The 21012-nt window shown below is 41.7% G+C and overlaps 1 non-coding gene across 1 annotated transcript; it reads right to left on the reverse strand.

The window, feature by feature from the left end:
* Positions 1-619: 619 nt before the first annotated feature.
* Positions 620-713, reverse strand: trnai-uau (transfer RNA isoleucine (anticodon UAU)). Its single transcript has 2 exons — positions 676-713; positions 620-655 (listed from the first exon to the last, which is right to left on the reverse strand). It is a non-coding gene; the product is annotated as a tRNA-Ile (tRNA).
* Positions 714-21012: the final 20299 nt, after the last annotated feature.

Genomic DNA, 21012 nt, shown 5'->3' on the forward strand with positions numbered 1-21012 from the left:
CTCATGTGACCATCTGAAGCGTTTTAATGCGAAATAGTGGAGAATTTATTATCCTCTCTCCTTTAATTGCATCAATTGACATTTGCTATTTGCTCAAGAGAGCTTGTGTTTAGTTTTTGTTGCTTAGCAATGTCACCCCCCTTCCTGCCTGGCAAACAAACAAGGGTTTTTATCCTGCTGAAGTTTTTCACAGTGACAAACTGGCAAGGTGACTGGCTATTTTATTGTGATTGGTGAGTGATTTTACAGTGATTAGTCATTACAGTTTCACAGAGTGCATCTTCACTACTTTACAGTGACTGTCTGGTAGATGTACACCCACAGGAGGTTAATGTGCCAGACTTATGAATTGGATGTATATTGCAGAATTTCAGTAAACATTACATTACATTACGGGCATTCAGCAGACGCTCTTATCCAGAGCGACTTACACAACTTTTACATAGCATTTTTACATTGTATCCATTTTTATACAGCTGGATATATACTGAAGCAATTTCGGTTAAGTACCTTGCTCAAGGGTACAACGGCAGTGTCCTACCCGGGAATCGAACCTGCGACCGTTCGGTTACAAGCCCAGTTCCTTACCCACTGTGCTACACTCCGTCCTAAAAGACTGTGCTCCAGGTGAGGCTCGAACTCACAACCTCGGCATTGCTCTGCTTTGTACTGCTGTATAAGTACCGCGCGCTAACCGATTGCGCCACTGGAGCTTCTGGAGCTAAACAAACTGGAGCTAAACAAATGTTTACAAAGAAACTAAAAGTTTTTTAAAAAGTTTTACTACTACTACTACTACTACTACTCCTACTACTACTACTACTACTACTACTAATAATAATAATAATAATAATAATAATAATACTATCTTAATATCTGTGTGAAAAATAATAAGCATTTTTCACACAGGGCCCATAAAGCACATTTCATATTATATATAAACATTTAAAAAATTAATTTTACCTTTTACTTTTATGCATAAAACTGGCAGTCACTTTGGTGTACAGCACAGAGAATATTGCAGTCAAAAAACCAGAGTTTTTTGAGCTTCAGTTTCCCACAATGCACCACTTGGTCCCACCACATCCAACTCGGCTAATAATTGTCTGTGTTGTTATCCATATGGTTTGTGATACTCTCTGATCTCCAGACTTGATCCCAATGTAATGACAACACTTTTGGAACAGTGCAAAATTTGGAGTTACCAGAAAAACATGCTCACGCTCATGTTTACAGACAGCTACTGGACTGCCATGCTTGCGCATGCTCCAGGGGGCCAGCTGTGGCACTGTGGCTGTGGTCGGTGGAGGGTTGGGTGGGACGGTGCGGATGAAATGAGGCATCCTGACTAGGTAAATGGTGGTATACCCTGTGCAGCACATACATGATATGCATCAGCTGGTTTTTAGGCCTTTTGGCAATAAGCTGCACACCCAAGTTCAGACGGGTCTTGGCTGTAAATGCAAGCAGCTTAGCTCGGTCATAGATGGCAAAGGAACGGTAGGATATATTTGAAAACATATTTAAAATGGGAAAAACTATGACAGCCCATTTATTGCATGAGTGGATGTACTAGTTTCACCTAAAATATGACAGTAGATCAAATGTCACCAGAAATTATTGATGATGCAGAACCATTCCATACACTTTAGCCCTCTCTTATAACGCCCTTTGGGACGATTTCTTTTTTTCTTCTAAATAATGCTTCAGTACATTGAATAGATCCTATTATAAATATTGTTTTCATTTTTAGAGGACTCAAGAGTGAAAATAAAGGACACAACGTTAAAAATAATGTTTTTTTTTATGGAAACCATAAAAAAAAAACATTCCTCTTGGTTAAATTGGAAGGCCTTAATAGAGGTAAAAATGTGTTTCTGGCATCACGTCTGGCATTGATTGCAGACTGTGGAGGGGGGTCCTTAGAGTTTAGAGTGCTATTGCAGACCCCTACGGAACCTTCATATATCCCCAGTTGAAAACCCAGGGTGTGGAGAAAGCGAATTATCCATAAATAATTATTTCTGACATGTTTATATCTGTGTTGCAAAACAACATTTAGGCTGAGGTTCTTACAAGCACACATGCCTGTGCATACTTACACAAACCCACATGTATAAGGGTTGTTACATTGCCAATTCGGTGAACTTTAGGTGAAGTATAGACGTCATGAGTTAGCAATAGTATCACGCCTCATGTAAACAGAAATAATGACAGAAGGAGCCTGGTACCTGACCGTAAGGTAACCTTGTTAACTTGAGAACACTGTCAGTGTGCTTTGAGTGTTCCATTAACATGCATGGATGTAGGTTATAAGCTAATACCAGTAACATCTCTTTCACTTTCTCTCTCAGATTCCGTTGTCCTCAAAAGCTATGACTGTGAATGGTTCTATGAAAAGTTCTATTAAGCGAGACCCTCCCAAGTAAGCCACAAGAATTAAAATACGACAAATAACATGTAAAACCTTCACAAGTAGTTAATGCTAGTGTGAATTACTTTAAATAGAAACCAACAGTTGTAATAATACTGACACACATTTAATATTGTTTAGAGATGCAGTATTTAGTGCCTCAATAGAATTTTTCCACTGTGGTTCTCCAGTTTTGGCAACCACCAGTGTACTTGGCTGCCAATGGTACCACCTGTCCCTCCCTGAATGAGACTGGCAGTTTAATGGTATCTGGGGAGGGTTGTTTAAATATTATAAGGAAATATGTCTTTTAAAGTTTATAATTAATCTTAAACGTGTAGGTGAAAGTGCATATCCTCCTCCATCGTCCTCAAAGCCCCTCCAGCCTGCACGCCCCATCCCCCATTTTGCTTCTTGACACCTCTCTGGGTTTACGTTGAATCTTCTCATGTTCCAACAAGATGGATGCCTTTCAGCAAGCTTGCTTGACAGCTGAGTACGGAGGCAAGCCTGTGGGCGCTCGGATGATTGCACGGTTTGGGCAATCGCTGACTTCTGAAACAAACACAGACTCGGTTTTCCTCCCAAACCCCCAGTACCAACCCCCACCCCGGCCACATATCCCTGTGATTGCATGGCTGTTCTATGGTTTGTCTTAGTTAAGCCAAGGCAAAGTCACACCAATAGCTTTGAAAGAGATTAATGGGATCTTAAAGGAGGGGCAGGGAAAAACTGTGTAAGACAGTGTCTGCATTTCTTTTATACATGTTTTGGATGGTCATGGACACAGGACGGCTTCTCTTCTTGGGAGTACCCTCTCCTCTCCTCTCCTCTCCTCTTCTCTCCCTTCTGCTGACCACACTTTGTAAATTAAACAACTTTGCAGAAGTCTCAAAAGGGCAGCTTAGGACAGACAGGAAAAGAGATGGATCAAGGAGTGCCATAGCTCCTGCCCACCCAGCATGGACCAGTGACAAATGATGAAACGAGGGTCAGTTATTGTACAGAGAGTGTAAATATGGCATCATTCAGAGCTGCTGACACATCACACTCCCACACTTCTCACCTTGTGGCCTGGTGCTTCTCTTGACCTTTTGACCTTGACCTGTGATTGACATGCTACTGGTGGTCAATTAAGGTTACAAGTTTCTAAAGTAGGGGAGTCCAATCTTATTAAAAAAGGGCCAGAGTTTTGGTTTTAGCCCAGTACTAATTTATTTACTAATCAAATACAATTGTCAAAGTAAACGTTCCCATCCTCTTGCAGAAGCCTAGGCTTAGCTTCCTGTGGCCTAAGAGGGTATTGAGTTCAAAAAGGCTGAACTCAACATTGTTTGCGTGTTTCTTCTTGTCCCAACATGCAGAATATCTAAATGTCTGGGGATATAGATGGAGTGGATGCCTTATTGGGGGGGGAGGGGGGTGGTGGAATTCTTGACAGATGCTATTCTTTCTTCATGAACACCCTGGGAACAGTTAAATTTGACAAACTGTCCAAGGAAACCAAATGCCAAAACTTCCCTGTATTTGGATTTCTGTTAAATAAAGTAAAAGTTGAAAACTACATCAAGTGAGCACTGCTATGCAGTTTTTCATTTTGTAATTGGCTCAAATGTAGTTTTGTGCATTAAAGACTTCTGTTCCATGTTGTCAAGAGCCAAAAGTAACTGCAAAATAAATCTAACTGCACAATATTCCAACTGCAGAACAATTTCCCCTTTACTTGAGAAAAGGATGTTTAATGTCGTTCGAATCTTTGTTCCCCTTCAATTTGTTTCAGTATGTAACAGAAATCTAAAGAATATTTAATCATCTGGACAAAAAAACTTGATTGCATTTGTTGCTCATTGATTGAGTCTTTGAGTTTGCTTGTGAAACACAGTGTTCATGAGTTTAAATTTAGGACTCAGGAGAGGAAATGCTGAGGGCTTGATTGGAATAGACTGTGTTACAAGGCTTGTGTTTCAAATTTCCCTTTGTGTATTGTGATAAACAAGCAAATGAATGAAATGTGTAGTCAATTATTGCAGTGCATGAGTTTTCATGCAATGTTGTGTGGAGCACACGGTGTGGTGCGGGGTGGTGTGGTTCCCTATTAATAGTTCAGCACAAGCATATGTTAAACTGAAATGAAATGATCTCACAAAAGTTTGGCATATCTCTCTTGGACAGAGTTGTGTAAGTTTTCCTTTGAGTGCACTGTGATTTATGGCTCAGCAAAGAATTTGAAGTTTGGCGTAGCTTGACCGCCCCCCCCCCTCCCCTCCATCCTCCCCCAACTCCCCCGCCCCGCACCCCCACCAGTCCTGACACCCAACTTATCTCCCTCTGGGCTACAGCCAGCTGGTGACATCACAGCGCACATCTCCATAAACGTCAAGCTCTTTTCCCTGCAACGAGTCTCAGATGTCTAATCTCTTCCAGACGCAGAGAGCAAATCCTTAAATCCAAAGGGTAGTTAGAAAAAAATGGGGGTGCAGGAGAAATGGAAGTGTACATCTGTATATGATCCATGCATCTCTCTGCTGGGGAGAGAGAAATAACTTTTTTTATCCCTCTCGAAGTCTGGCTTCTTTCATATTTTTAACTGAATTTAGGCAGAAGAAAAGAAGAGAGTGTTACAGACACCAACAATAAAATTCAGTGTTAAATCAACTCTTACAGAGTACATTTAACTCTAATAAAGTACATGCAGTCCCTACTGGACTCATAAACATCAGTAGAGTTTAATAAACCCTGGACATGTGTAGAGAAGGGTTCACGGGGCAGAAATGCCATGGTGGGAGACTGAGCCTCCGACCACATGTAGGGATTCATGGAGGGATTCATGGCAGGATTCATGGAGGGATTCGTATATGGCTTGTGAGTCAGCCGCCCAGCAGGCTGTGCCACGCTTCTAACCCCCCGATGACGGATTTGACCAGAAACCCAACAGAGACTTCCAGGGAAAGTGAACCTGCGCAGTAAAATGGTCAGCGTTAAATCAACACTCACAGCAATTATATGAGTTCGCTATGGCCAGAGTGGACTCATATAAACTCTGTTAGAGTTGGATTAGCACTGGACATTTTACTCTTTGGACGATTAAAGCGCAGGTTTCTCTCCGTGAAGAAGTCAGGTTTCTTTACCACAGTCTCGCATCACATGCAGTACAGTGCAGTATTTGCTTAGCCGTCCAGCCAGAGCCTGAATTCCCCACATTGCCACTGCCTGGTCCCGCACTGAAGCAGGCTGGGAGCTTGACTTTAGGCTTAAAATTAAAATCGTAGAAACGTCTTTACATTCCTTTCTTGTTGTTGTTGTGAATAACAATATATTGAATTTTCCTCCAGGGGCAACAATTACAACATGAAATATATTACATAATGATAACCCCCACCCCCCTCAAATGAACCTACTGTGAGCTCCATGATGTTTGCGTCAAAGATGCATTTTTTCTTGATTTGGCTCTGTACTCCACTATTTGTTATCAAACAATTCATGTGTGGTTAAAATGCAGAGTAAAGTCTCAACTACTTAAAGGGTATTTTTTATATGCATTCTGGTTTTACCATGTAGAAAATACAACACTTCTTAATTTGTATACCTCCCTGAACCCCATTTTATGGCACCATAATGTTTGGGACAAATTGTTTCATGAGTGTTTCAGTTTATTCAGGGGTGGTAAATTTCTTACTTAGTGTAGCTATAGACGAGCTTTCTCTTGAGTCTTGATTCTAGGCATTTGATTGCATTTGGAGTCTGGTATTGGCGTTTGCCAACATTGTCCCACATGTTATGGAACTCACTGTAAACTGAATACTTAATACTGCACATAAACAGAAATATTATTTTGCGATAAGTCGTATGAGTGTTGTTCCTTGCTGGATAGACTGTTGGGACCGTCAGTGAATGTGGGTGGTCATATGGGCAACCTGCTCTTGACTTGCCGTGCCTTGCACAGGAACTTAAATGGTCAACTTGAAATTCTGAGCGGCACGCAGCAGAGTGGGGCTGTCTGTTCTTAGTTTCCAAGCTCTCTTTCCGTGCTCTGCTGAAATGTAGATAGTGCCGTTTCAGCACAGGCACTTACATTAGAACATGACACTGCCTCTCACCACTAATCCATTGATCCCTCTCCCATTCTAGTTGATTGATTATTGCTGATTGGGTTAAAATGCCCAATTGCCAAGACCGTGCCCACATCAAAGCGTTCCTCTGCGTAATCTGCTGGGCTGCATGTGGGATTAATGAACTCTTTGGGGCTGTTATTACCAAGGATAGAGAGAAAAAAAGTAAAAGAAAAAAAGAAAGGGATTACGAGGGAGGGTTGACCACGACGTGACACTGCAATCATGTGATTGCGCCTGCCGTCTTTGTCCTTGTGCATGGCAGAAAAATCTGCATTGTAAAATTATATGTATGTTTTATATAAATAAACATGGCTCATTGCCTTGCCTCATGCAATTTTAAATAATATGATATACTCACGCATACATGATTTATGGAACTTTTTTCTGTTGAACATAACCCAGGTTCAGTATCCAACCAAAGCAGGGTGTTGAAACTTGCTGCTCAGCCTCGTCAGGATGGATTGTTGGTGAAAGTTCTGTGACTGAGTTGTGTTCCATCGATAGAGCACTTTATCCCCTAAAGCTGCTTCACTCCCAAGTGTAAGGTCCTACCTCCCGGCCAACTATACCTGGGTCTGCCAAAAGTTTTATTACCTTTCCGTAGGCGTTTCCTTCATGATTTGACAAAGTGCAACCACTTTTCATTCTCAGGTCTTTAGTCTTGTTTCTGTCTTGTTCCAGTTTGTTATAGAATGTAGCTGTTTTTGTGAAGTCCAACTTTGGCACTTCGCAGTGTGGTAACTGGGAGGATAAACATGGTTATTTCTCCCGCTCATATTCCACTATGATATCATTACTGGATACTTCTGAGGTGGGCATCAGCTATAACATCATGTGAAGCCTGTCATGTGTGAATGATTATGTGTGCTTAAGCATAGCATTTGTGAACCTTCAAACAGTAAAGTCCATTCCTGTGCATAAATCTCAGTGGAAAGGCAACGCTCCTCTCATTGTTACCATGCAAAGTAAACTTCACGTCAAAAAAATCCTGAAACCGCAAAGAAACAGAGCTGAAAGTGTTGCTAATATCAAACACATGTTCCACTCTGCCCCTCATCACTGCAGAGCAGGGGATATGGAAAGGGAGAGAAGGCATGCTGTTGCTCTTAAAATGGCAGACTTTGCGGCCTATGACCAAAAAAATCCCTGAAAAAGACATGAGGGCCGTGGTCGATTTACACACAGTTCTTAATTCAGGGGTCAATTCTAATTCCGCTTCTTCGTTGTGTGGGGAATATATCATTAATTGGGCTCATAAGAATCTTTAAGTAATGGAATTGGAAGTTTCACTCTTTTAGAATTAGTACTGAAATGGAAGAATCAAGTCCTTAGAGTTCTCCTGTTTTCAGAGCCTGTGAGTCTTTCCTCTTGTGATCCTTTGCTCTTGTACACAAAATGTAGTTTAATGCTCATTAGAGCATTAGAGACAAGTCGTCAGTTACCCTAATGACTATATCTCTCCTGGGACTATACTTTCCCCGCATAGGAAATCTCTGTACTTTGTTCCCTGATCTGTGTGCTTGTTAATCGCTCTGGATAAGAGTGTCTGTTAAATGGCTGTAATATAATGAGAGACATAAAGGCTGCATGCTGTAAAATAATGCTTCACATATCCACCCCTTTTGATGATCCAACAACATGTGCGGATCAAGGTATTCACTTTTCTCTTAGAATTTTGTGTGATGAGTCACCTTTTTTCAATACTGTGCACAAAGTACTGTTAAGGTTTGCTGTACTAAAGTAGGCCTATTACAATTGATGACGTTTTCAATAAATGCATGATTAAAACATTTTTCAGCCATGCAATTTTCTGCTTGGTTGTCAGTGTCAGGTAAGTGAGATCTTGACATCACCGAGGCCCACAGAATATTTATTTTTCTTTCATAATGTCTTTCTCGTGATGCAAATTTATCTCGGACTCATGATCAAATGGAAATTCCCGCTCGACCTCTTTTCAGCTATAGCTGTTTGTTCAGCGTTGCCAAAGCAACATTATCAAAAAATGGGCAAGCAGCTGATGCCATAAACTTAAAAAAAAAAAAAGTTTTATACAAAACGGCTTTCAGAAATGAACAATGAAATGACGCAGCAGTTTTCACATGACGTCAGTCCCCTCAAGCCTCCCACAGGTCAATGGAAATGACAGCGGTGGTGACAGGAAGTACAATTTGTTTCGCCTTCGTTCGGACGATTTTATGCTTATTTTCCCACATCTGGTTTGAGGAATCTGGACGCCTGCCCCCTTATCGATCCCTGCATCCTTCTGAATGGAATGTGTTTGAAAGGGAGATTTAAAAAAAAGTGTTTTATCATGAATAAGGACGGCAGTGCTCCCACAGTCTGATCCCACGGTGAAGGAGACGCACTGATTCTGATTTAATGTGCTCAAGCGATTAGTCAGTACAAAACGTGCTCTCGCCATTCATGCGCCACCAAACCACCCAGGGCCAGCTGCAGGCATAGGCGGTACAGGCAGTTGGCAGCTGCTTGGGGAACCATTGGGGGGGGGGTGGGCAAAGAGAAGGGGAAATATGGGAAAATGGGGCGCAATCACTACCCAACCAACCCAACAGCCGGTCCTGGAGCCGCCCTTGAGGAGAATGCAGCTGCGACGTTACATATGCATCAGCAGAATACAGTGCCTTGCCTGTGTGAGTGAATGCTCATACGACACGAATGAAGGGGATAAGAGTATCCTTGATGCCACCACATCTCAGTCAACAGTCTATGGACTCTGTGTAACACGTTGAGAGCTTTGCAAATAGCGAACGAGAACACTGGGATCTAACAATCTACGACTGGGCTACAACTAAATTTGGCACTCTACTGTGAGTTTTTTTTATTTTTAATTGGGAGTTATTGTACTGCATGCATCACCTCCCTATTAGGAGTTGGTGAAAATGTAAAGCCTGTTAAAAATATTCATAGCCCACAGGCGCTTGCAATGAGCACTTACGGCAACTCGTAGGCGACTGCCACACATCGTGGTTTACGTGCTAAGCTCACTGAGATTTCCATACACATGTGCCAACATGAGGACTTTTACAACAGCAAAATCAAGGATAAAATCAAGATGTGCCTGCTTGGTATTACACAACAGATTCCAATCATGTAAGGGAAAAACATTAAACTGATGCAATCTTATATGACAGCAAACTGGCTTTGTTATTGAGATATTCTTGGATAGACAAAATGTCTGTTTATGAGACACCGGGCTATTTTTTATTGCTCTGAATAACTTTCAAGGAATAAAATAATGGGGGTCAGAGAGCTATAAACGTGGAATAAGATGGAGTAGGAAACACAACCGAGAAAGAGATAGAAACAGAGAAAGAGACAGACAATCAAGACCTGCTCTTTTTTTCCATTTCTAATGCCGACAATGTAAACACCATATCCGAGTGCCATGTGTTGATAAACCGAAAATACAGAACAGAGCAAAATAATCAGTTAATCCATGAAGACAAATCCAATGTTCGTGACAAAGGACAGAAAAGTTTAATTACATAGCCGGAGTTGGGACACAAGCTTGTCACAAAAATGTGTAACGATACAATGAAGTAGTAGGCCTACCATGAAGTTTTGTGTGGTGGAAAAGGTACATTTATGTTGTTACATACTAGGAGTGAGGTGGTGGCCCCTACAATGATAGGATCCACGAGAATAATTATTCAGACATACCTGGGAATTCATCTGGGCTGAGCTATCTGGTGATAAGAGACAGTACACTTTAAAAACCAAATAAAATGAGTTAATCTTAACAAGTGTTTTAGTCTTATATTTAGACTTAAAATCTTATTTCTATTACTTTTTTTGCTAAATGAGACAAAGTTTCAGTTTCAGGTGAGGCAGTTTTACTGATGTCAAGATTACCAGTGGAGTAATACAATTTCACTTGTGAAGCAAAAAGTAACTTTGACTTTTACGTTTTACAGGACTAAAACGCTTGTTAAGACACCTCACCTTTGCATTCTCAGACCTATTGCTGTGTTTCTTCTACATACTAAAAATGGCATTCCCAAAAGAATAATGGGAGGGCATTTGTTTAACCTATGGTCAGACAGCAATTATACATGAGTAAGCTTGTGAACCCTGACCTGTGCCATTTTGTGTATTCACATATTAGTCAGAACATCTACCTGAAAATCTACCTGAAAGAAAAACATTTCCTGTTCACATCCAGGTAAAGGTACCCTAATTTTTCACCTTCATTTAACATATCTTGTTTCCATGCCTTGCGGATGGAAGTTCTTCCACTGATTTTGCATTTCATTTTAATGACACCATCTAGCTTTTTTAGACCTGGTTTTTTAAACTGTGTGAGGAAACAGGAACATCCAGAAATGGACCTTCAGAACCTAGACTGAACTATTCTGTATTGGCATCGAATGGATAGTGAAAGTAATGCTGGCATGAGCAGATCTTGGGAAAGTGGAACAGGGTCAGGGATTGTGTGGCTCGGTGGTCATGCCGTTGGGTGTTTTATAGAAACAGTGGGATAACTTTCCCTCTCTCTGGCGAGAGTAATGATGGGGGAGAGACGATTCTCGCCTCGCTCCATTTACGCTCGAACCCAGCTCAAAGGAAGAACGCATGCTGGCTGTCTCTCGCCTCTACTTCACGGGGCCTTGGGGTTAATCACTGTTTCCTTTAGACGCCTGATCTCACGCATTTGATTTGAGCTGTTCAAGCAGAACAGGCAGTCGATGGACCTAAAAGTGTTCCGCTTGAAAAAAAGAAGAGAAAGAAGAAGAGAAAAAAAGGAACCAAGGTCCTCCGGGTTTCACCATGAGCCGTGAAATGGCGGTGTTGTGTTTGGTAAGCCGTGGCATGCTTCATCTCAAACAAAAACAAAACAAGGACAAGAGGAAAAGCAATCATGTGGCTCATGGGCAGGGGTGAGCCAATCAGCTGGCAGCATTCCTCCATATCGGATATTATGTGTTCTATGATTGCTGTATTAGAATGGTAAAGAGGTATCATGGTGGAAGACAGACCCTCCATTTTGGGGCACACATACTATGTTATGTATACTATGTGAATAAACTAAATCTATGAGTGCTTTTCATGATTACTCATTAATTTTAAATGTTGGTATTTTGAACTCATACCTGAAAAATTATTAATTTGTTGTGGTCAATACAATGTTAGAATGACATAGTTGAGTATCACATCTGCTTATTGACCACTGTAATGCATGTAGCCTGTCACTCAGTTATATCTTGGGTTTGTCTTTTGCTCTAATTATTGCTGCACTCTATGGTTGTGTGTAAACATTATGAAATCTAGCATAATGCTAACAAAGTGATCACAGTTGTGAGGCTAATCTTCCTCAATGTCATGGAATTTACATTCATGCATTTGAAAATCTTTGATAGAGAACTTTAATATGACCTACATCCAACCATTAAATAAAAACATAGCTGGAGGCAAGACATCAAAAGAACTTATAATTGCAATTGCAACCACAGTATTACTGAAATTGACATCAGAATTATGTTGCTGCCAAGGTCTAGCTCCAATGTTGGTTTCTTTATGTCGAAAATACTTTACCTCACACCCTTCAAATGACAAAAACTGTTTTTTTGGGTTTGGTCACATTTTAATGGGCATGAAATGTCCAACCAACGCAAAGTGCCTGCTGGGTTGGCATGTGATGAATCTTAACAAACAATTTGCATTTTGATGGGTTTCATCTTGCAGTTTATTTATTTGGCTTCACATACAGTACTCTGGGTTATGTTTTATGCCGTATTCTGCTGGTTTGATTTTCTCAGGAACACAGTGGTGACAAGCACAGTCGCCACTCTCTTTAGGCTAGGCTCTCGTTCTGACTTTCAGGTCTTGCGCCTGGAGTTGTCCAGAGTTGGTCCAGTGAGCGGTGGCATTGGCGGAGCTCCCAGACACTTTAAGATTTGCAGGAATTCAGACCTTTGCTCAAAGAAGGCCTTCCATAACAGCAAGGAGCTGGAGGAGGAAGTGTAAGAATTTCAGATTTGGATTGGAGAGGTCATAGTGAGTATTGTCTTCAAGATATCTATTGCCTTGGGAATGCCGGTTCTTGCTCATGGGGCCTGAGTTCAACAGATGGTTCTGGCCAGGAATGGCTCCGTGTACAACCAGAGAGGCCTAGGTTCTATAGAGCAATCTTGTGTTCCTCAAGGTCGAATGAGATTTTGAAAGGTGGTGGCAGTTCTACTTCTGGAGGGTCTATAAGTACAAATAAAGATACAAGTACAAAAAGGAAAGAGAGGGATACTGTAGGGAGAAAAAATAAGGATAGGACAGAGAGACGAGAGCGAGGGAGAGATAGGGAAAGCTTGAGTGAGGAAATGAGCTGGAGAGGCTGGGGGTGGGCAAAGGATAATAAGAGAAGTGGTCTGCAGAGGGAGAGCTGAAGAGAAATGGAGGAGCAGAGAGAGAGAGAGGGGAAGCAAAGGACGAGGGTGGGGGGAAATGATTTAATTAGGAACAGCAGACTTTTTTTGTTGGAATGTTGGGATTTCTGCGGGGGATTCCCCTTGCCACTAAGGATACACCATTTCAGTGAGCCAATTCTTAAATTCACCTGTGAACAAAATGATCAATTTGTCAGAAAATTTCACTGGGACTGACCAACATTGAGCCACACGGTCATGAGCCACAGGGTCATGAGCTTCCTCATGTCAAGTCACATTTCTCACACCCCGTACTGATGCTGTACATCCCACACACCCTGCATCCTAACATCTCATGCATCTCCAACCCTTATTTTTAGAAGATTATTACTCTAGGTGATCAAATTTCTTTGCTAAATATGAAAAATGAAAATTAGAGAGAGACTCTTGTAAAGCCAGTATACTGAAATTGGAAGCTGGTCTGAGCCATGGTGAACAGCCTTCAGGACTTTCAGGTGAGTAGAAGGATGTAAATAATATGACAAAGAACTGAAAAAATGTTTATTCCTGTCTAGACTGTTTTACACCTGTATAAACTGTATTCTAAATCCTGTGTGTGTCTGTATGCGGGTTTGTATACAGTGTTTACAAGTTGACGTTATGTATGTTCAGTGTGTACGTGTTCGTGTATTTACAAGAAGTTTATATACGCACGTGTGTGTGTGTGTTTGTGCATGCGTGTGCATGCGCATGCATGTGTGTGTGTGCGTACGTGTGTGTGTGTGTGTGTGTGTGTGTGCACATGTGTAAATGTGCATGTGTGTGTGCATGTGAGAAATGCATTCCCATCTTTGATTACTGTCTGCGTCTGTGACCCAGTGCTTTTTGTCGTGTGAAGTTTGGCAACTCAAGGGATTTTGTTCCCTCATTAACAGAACCTCCTGATCCAACACCCATAAGCTCTTTAGAGTAAGCTCACCGAATGTTTGAAGTGAGATGACCTTTTTCCCAACATGACACATTTAAAAAACATTCCTGAAGCTTATTTTAACATTGATATGGTTTCTCTCTCTCTCTTTCGCTGTCTCTCTCTCTCTCTCTCTGATCAAATATTTAGTTTTCAGAACAATGGTCTTCTGTGAAATCCTTATGATTAACCCTTCGATTGCTGAAGCCACAGTGAACTGAGGGAAGAGGGACTTACACTACAGTACAGTATGCCAAAAACAAATTTGTTCTTATACTTTTCCCATAATTCACATGATTCACTGCGTGTCTGGAGAACCTGAAGGAGGTTCAAAGCCGGCTATCACATGAGGCAGTTCAGCAGGGTCTTGGCTGTGTTAAATAAATTCTCCCCCTCACAAAAAAGCCAATAAAGTATGTAGTTTAGAAATTAAATTCTTTTTTTTTTTTTTTGGAACTAGTTTTTAACCTAGATTTGTACTAGGCAATTGAATTTGTTAACCTCTCTAATTTGCTTCAATATCCTCAGTTAACTTAAGAGAGCACGGAGGGCCACACTCATTTATTTCTTTTCATTCTGCTGTCCACCATCTTGCATTCTACAGCCACCGTTTTGGAGGAAAATACTTAATGCATCAGGTGGCTGGAGGTGCCTGATCCATCAGAGGAGCTGCTCTTAAAAATGTGTGGGCAATTGTGCCAACTGAAACCCTAGTTGCCTGAAATCCAGTTTGTTTCTGGGAGATGCTAAAGCCAGTTATGTGTAACCCTATATAGGTGCCGGCCACAGCCACTTGTGACATACTTAATTGAGTTATAGAATGAAGTTAGCTATCAAGCTGCAGTATATTCCAAAGCAGTGCTGCCCGTATTGCCCTGAATTTGTTCAAGAAAGTTGGCCCTGTTTTTCTTCATTTTTTCTTCATCTCAAGAGGATGTGGTCTTTATGTGTGTGATCAAATTGCGCAATATCGCCTCGTGTTAGCAAAACCTCACGGTGCCGAATGTGTGATAAAGTGCTTATGGCAATGTATAGAAATGTTTCTATTGTTATACACTACTTGTTATTAACTCCAAAATCTGTGGCATAAAGCAGATACAGTGTGTTTGTGCTATATGAAAAGATAAAGCATATACATTTTCCATATCTCCAAAGTGCTGTATATTCATGAAGGGTCAGCATTATATTTGTGAAAAATAACATTATTATAAATAACAGACCACATAGTGTCAAAAAGTCTGTAAATACATGTGGTACTAACAGCATAAATCATCATAAAAAACATTTCAGTAATTGTTACTAGGATACTGGAAGAAAAGATATCAGTCTAACAATAGAAATGTGTTATAAATGGGTTGCCCTCACACAGAATATAGTTTGAAACTAAGAAGTATGTGTTATCATTCAAATTTACGGTATATAAGATACGTGCTTGTTGTATATTCATATTAGTATGGTCTATCCATCCATTATCTATACCCGCTTATGCTGGGCAGGGTCGTGGGGGTGCTGGAGCCTATCTCAGCATGCATTGGGCGAGAGGCAGGATTATCCTGGACAGACCACCAATTTATTGCAGGGCATATTAGTATAGTATGCAACATTTCAGAGCTTCTAAGTTTGTAATGTGAAGTATCAAATAAGTGTCATAGGTAGGATCTGTGTATGAATAATATAATTTTCAAGCACTCACTTTGCGTCTTCAAGGTGACACAAGATGAGATGGCAAAATAAAGAAACACAGGGTCATGTTACTTGGAACAAATGTGGAAAAATGTGGGTAGTACTGCATTGAGCTACGGCTTGTTTAATTTCTTTCTATCATATTGGTGAAAGCTTAGCTGGAATAACTTTGATATCAATAGTTCAGTGCATGGACAGATTTTTTGAAATGGTTTTTTTTTTTTTACAGATAAACAGAAAGTGTATTGTTGTATCAGTTACATACAGTATAATTTAATTGCGCAATATTAAATAATCTAATGTGCTGAGTATTGTCGGCAATCATCTGATATTGTTGGTGATTGTTCAATCTAGTAAATCAGCCAGCATCGGCATTATGGGTATAGGGTGGGAGGTTTTACTGCAGGAAATAAAAGTCAACATTATTCATCTTGTTGTTCAAACATAACATATATGCTTTTTGTGTGTAAGGGACATTTTTTTGCAAATTTATTAGATATAAGATTTGTGAAATGGTTTGGCTGAGACATTAAATCACAATTAGAGCAATGGTGGGGGGCTGGCTGTTTTTGGGGTGGGGGAACCAGTGTTGTGTGAGGAAAACACGTGAGGTTCTGTTTGGAGAAAGAGCAGAGTACTGTGTCTGTCACCCATCCCTGGCCCTCTGATGGGGGCCATGTTAAGACGAGGAAAGAATTGGGGGTGGAAGGATGCTGCCATGTTGGGTATTAGAGGTTTTAATGGCCCTATTGATGATTTAAGGATTATCCAAACCAATGTTGTTTGAGAGTCCCTGATGCGGACAATGTCCTCCATGGCATTAAGTTCATTTGGCAGAGCTTTGTTTTCGCAACCGAGGGTATTATTAGGAGACGGGGAATCAGGCTGTCTGCCGTTTCCCGAGGCAGAGACAGAGGGGAAGTAGAGTTCAGCAGGAAATTACAGGAATTCCAGCAAAAAAACAAGCAGAAATTGGACAATTCTTCCCCTTCTTCTTCCTTTATTTGGCTCACACCATCATCGTCGCTATCTGCACATCAGCACAAGGCTTGCAGCGACTGGTGTATGGCACATGCACTGAGAGTGACTTGGAAGGGCTTGTAAACAATCCTGTGTGTGCGTGCGTGTGTATGTGTGCGTGTGACAAAGAGTAAGAGAGAGAGAGAGAGAGAGAGAGAGAGAGAGATGCAGAGAGAGAGATAGAGAGACACAGAGAGAGACAGAGACACAGAGAGACTGAGAGAAAGAGGGAGAGAACGAGAGAGAGAGAGAGTAAGAGAGAGATAGAGAGAGACAGAGAGAGAGAGAGTAAGAGAGAGATAAAGAGAGAGAAAAAGAGAGAGATATGTGAAGCACAAGTGCATGTGAATGCAACGGTTAGTCTCTCTGACTGGAGATAGCTGCGGATGCCGCAGGGCATGTTTTGCTCCCTGAGGGTAAATGACAGATAAGATGGGAGATAGAATGCTTTCCACCGCTCGTTCCCCTGGATGTGCATTAAAGCATGACTCCCCTCTCGGGGGAGCGTGGCGTCCATGTAAGACGAGATGTTTATATTAAGAGTTCACGTTAATGTTGAACTGCGATCATGCCGGGTCTCAGACAGCTCTGCAGAGAGCACGGCAGGGTATGTCATCAGCTGTGTTTATTAAATAGCTCAGAATGATGGGGTAAAGGAATAAATATACAACCAACTACACAAACAACCGCCACTCTGCTGTGTGTGTGGGTGCGTGTCTGTCGCGGTGTGTGTCACACTGTGTGTGTGTGTGTGTCGCTGTATGTGTGTGTGTGTGCGTGTGTGTGTGTAGGTCGCTCTGTGTGTGTGTGTGTTTTTGTCCTTTGTGTTTCTTGTGTTCCACACTTTGTCCAGAGTGATTGATATGACATTATAATGTGCAGTGTTTAACAGTTATGTCATTGACTACAAGTTCCTACCTAAAAAATATTCTATTGTTCTTGGCAAATATACAGCCACCCCCAAAATTATTGGCAGTCTAGACAACCTTGCTCTCTTTGTTATAGTCATCATCTTTCAGCACGAAAATGATCCCAAACATACTTCAAAACAAACAAAGAAATGGTCCTTATGGATTCTATATAGATAAATGTTCACCAATCCCATCAAAAACAGATGACGACAGCAGCTTAATCCAGTCAAAAGGAGGGTCCAAACAGGTCGGACAATAATTTTGACACCTATATTATTGGAAAATAATATTGTTCTTTTCAAAAAAAAAAACATTCTTTGAGGAGTTTTATTAGAATGCAAGAATATACATTCACTGGCCACTTCATTAGGTACTTGCTAGTACCGGGTGTGGTCTTCTGCTGCTGTAGCCCATTTGCTTCAAGGTTCGATGTGTTGTGCGTTCAGAGATGCTCTTCTGCATACCTCGGTTGTAACGAGTGGTTATTTGAGTTACTGTTGCCTTTCTATCAGCTCGAGCCAGTCTGGCCATTCTCCTCTGACCTCTGCCATCAGCAAGGTATTTTCGCCCTGAGCACTGCCGCTCACTGGATATTTTCTCTTTTTTGGATCATTCTCTGTAAACCCTAGAGATGGCTGTGCGTGAAAATCCCAGTAGATCAGCAGTTTCTGAAATACTCAAACCAGCCCGTCTGGCATCAACAACCATGCCACGTTTAAAATCACTTAAATCACCTTTCTTTCCCATTCTGATGCTTGGTTTGAACTATAGCAGATCGTCTTTACCATGTCTACATGCCTAAATGTATTGAGTTGCTGCCACGTGATTGGCTTAGATGATTAGATATTTGCGTTACCAAGCAGTTGAACAGTTGTACCTAATGAAGTGGCCGGTGAGTGTAGTTTAACCATATTTGTAGCACAGCATACAGCTCATTATCTGTTTTTTCAATGTCATACAGTCATTTTGTTCATATTTATCAAATCTGACAATACTTTTGGTGGTGACCGTACATGTTACGTGTTCACCATTGTGGTTACTAAGAACTCTGATGCCATTTGGCGGAGTGTTTCTGGTTATCTTGCGATCAGCGCAAATTCTCAGAGTCAAATATGCTTCACATCAATCAAGACATTCTCTTGCGGAGTTCAGCAGCCCATCTGGGAGAAATCTAATGCGGCTCTGAAATTATGCCAAGATGTCTCATGTAACTGGCGATCGCCATCGCCGTATGAGAGCGGCGTTAACATTCAAGCATTGTTTCTATTAATTGTAACACCGAACGGCTGAAAGACGTACATTTCCAACAGCCATCAAGTTGAAATAACAATCACACCAAAATGCTCCTTGCGAGTGCTCGCATTATATAAGCGCTGAAATTGAAATGTATCGATGCCGTCAAAGCGCTTGCCAAAAAAGCGCACTCTGAAGCAAGGATGTCCCGTCTCCAAGTTTGGCAGTGTTTATGGTTCCGTCTCACTAACGGCAGTCATTCGTTTTTTTTTCCCCCCCCTCCGGGCATTTTGCCGACGGCCTTGCTGCACAAACACATCCCTCAACTTCAGGCATCCGCCCGCCCGCTGCGCCAGGCCTACGTGAGTCCCATCCAATGGCACCGGCGCAAGCACGCTCACACGGGCGAATGCGTGCGTGCCCACACACGCGCACTCGCTCGAACGCAGGCACGCGTGCGGGCGCGCACCGCCACGCGCACGTGTACGCTCGCAGATACGAACACGGCTGCGCCCATAAACAAATCTGTACATACGCACATGCACTCCCACACGCACGCAGACATGCGCACACACACATGCACAAACACCCAGACCTACACACTGACACACACACACACACACCCAGACCTACACACTGACATGCTGACACACCACACGCATAAACACACACACACAGACGAACACATTCAGACCTAGAGCACACACTGACACACACATAAACACACATTCATATTCGGCACATGGTTACACCCAGCTGAGTGGGACCTGTAAGACGAACTGGAGTGGGTAGGCTTCATGCTAATGGAGGTGGGGGGTTCACATGCAGGGAGATGGATGGTGTGCCCATACCAGTGGGAATACTTATCCTGGCCAGAGGTGTGCGTCTGATCATGGTTTTCCTGTATGTTGCATGAAAGCAGTGAGTGAGCATGTTGAAATGAATTGCATTGCATGTGTTTCCCCACAGGAATGGTGCAGGGTACAGATGTTCTTGGCTCTGCTCCTGAGAACACCAGCTCCACACCTACTGTGTGAATAATCACAGGGTTTTGGCTCAATGATGAGGCACATTCTAACAACCCTGATAACAGCGGTTTGTGTGCGTTGGGAGTATTGCTTAATCTGACCGGTTCCTTACTTGAAATGAAATAAACATGCACTTACGCACCCATAAACTACACACACATATACCCAAACACCCACACCCACACACACACTCACACTCACACAATTTACCGTCCACACAACAATTGTACTAGGTCAGCTGAATAGCATCCGTTTCCGTGCATTCAGTTAGCATATGCTCAAGATCATTATACCTTACAGTTCTACACATAAAAAGGGTATAGATTCTAATTTTCACGACTTGTAGGAAAAGAATATACCCAGAGCAGACTTAACACAGAGCTGAATGAACTCTCAACTGTAGGCCAAAAAAAGAGCATGGAAAACTACAAGGCACACAATCGTATAGTGTGTCACTGTAGAGGATGCCCTAAAACAAGACAAGCGCTAAAACAATAAAAGTGATAAAACAATAAACTCAGGCTCTAGCTGCTCCAGGGTAAAACAGCAATACCTTGGCTGGCATTCAACCCAACAACCTCTGGACAAAACTTCAGGACTTTCTGGACATTTAGAGACTGCGTATGGGGAGGGCTTGGAAGGTAAGAAAATCATGTGATGAGCTAGTATTTAACTTATGCGTGTCATCTAACGGTCACCCCAGGAAAAACAAGGACAGAAAAACATATGCTGCTAATAATACTGTTTTTAGCTTTCTCTCTGGCAGTTGTGATATCCATCACAGCACAGCGCTGTAAATGCATAATACTCAGTGTGACCACTAGGGGGAGCTCATGGGAAGCAAGAGCCAGAAGGAACTGTATCGTCAAATAACATCCTGTTGCAGTTCAGAGGTTACGGAGAGCACTAATTCTGAAGCTGGAAATATACTCAAGCACCATAACAATTAGCACTGATACAACACACTATATCACAAAACAATGAAACAAAACACAATATACTACTATACAACACATTATAATGCACAAAGCATGACATTCAACAGAGCACAACAAAATGCAAGAGAATACCGCTTTTTAATTCTCAGGGGGAAGTCAGCCTCTCAAAAGCAGCTCACATGACCAACTTTACAATAAGAAACGGTGGTAAAAGCGGAAACAAGGAAAACACATAAATAGATGCAGCCCACTTACACACCACATGTTGTTGAAATATCTAGTGAGATTATAAAAAATCTGTACAACAGCCATTCGTCTTTCTGGCCTGTC

This window comes from Anguilla rostrata, chromosome 2 (assembly GCF_018555375.3).
Source record: "Anguilla rostrata isolate EN2019 chromosome 2, ASM1855537v3, whole genome shotgun sequence".
Classification (NCBI taxonomy): Eukaryota; Metazoa; Chordata; class Actinopteri; order Anguilliformes; family Anguillidae; genus Anguilla; species Anguilla rostrata.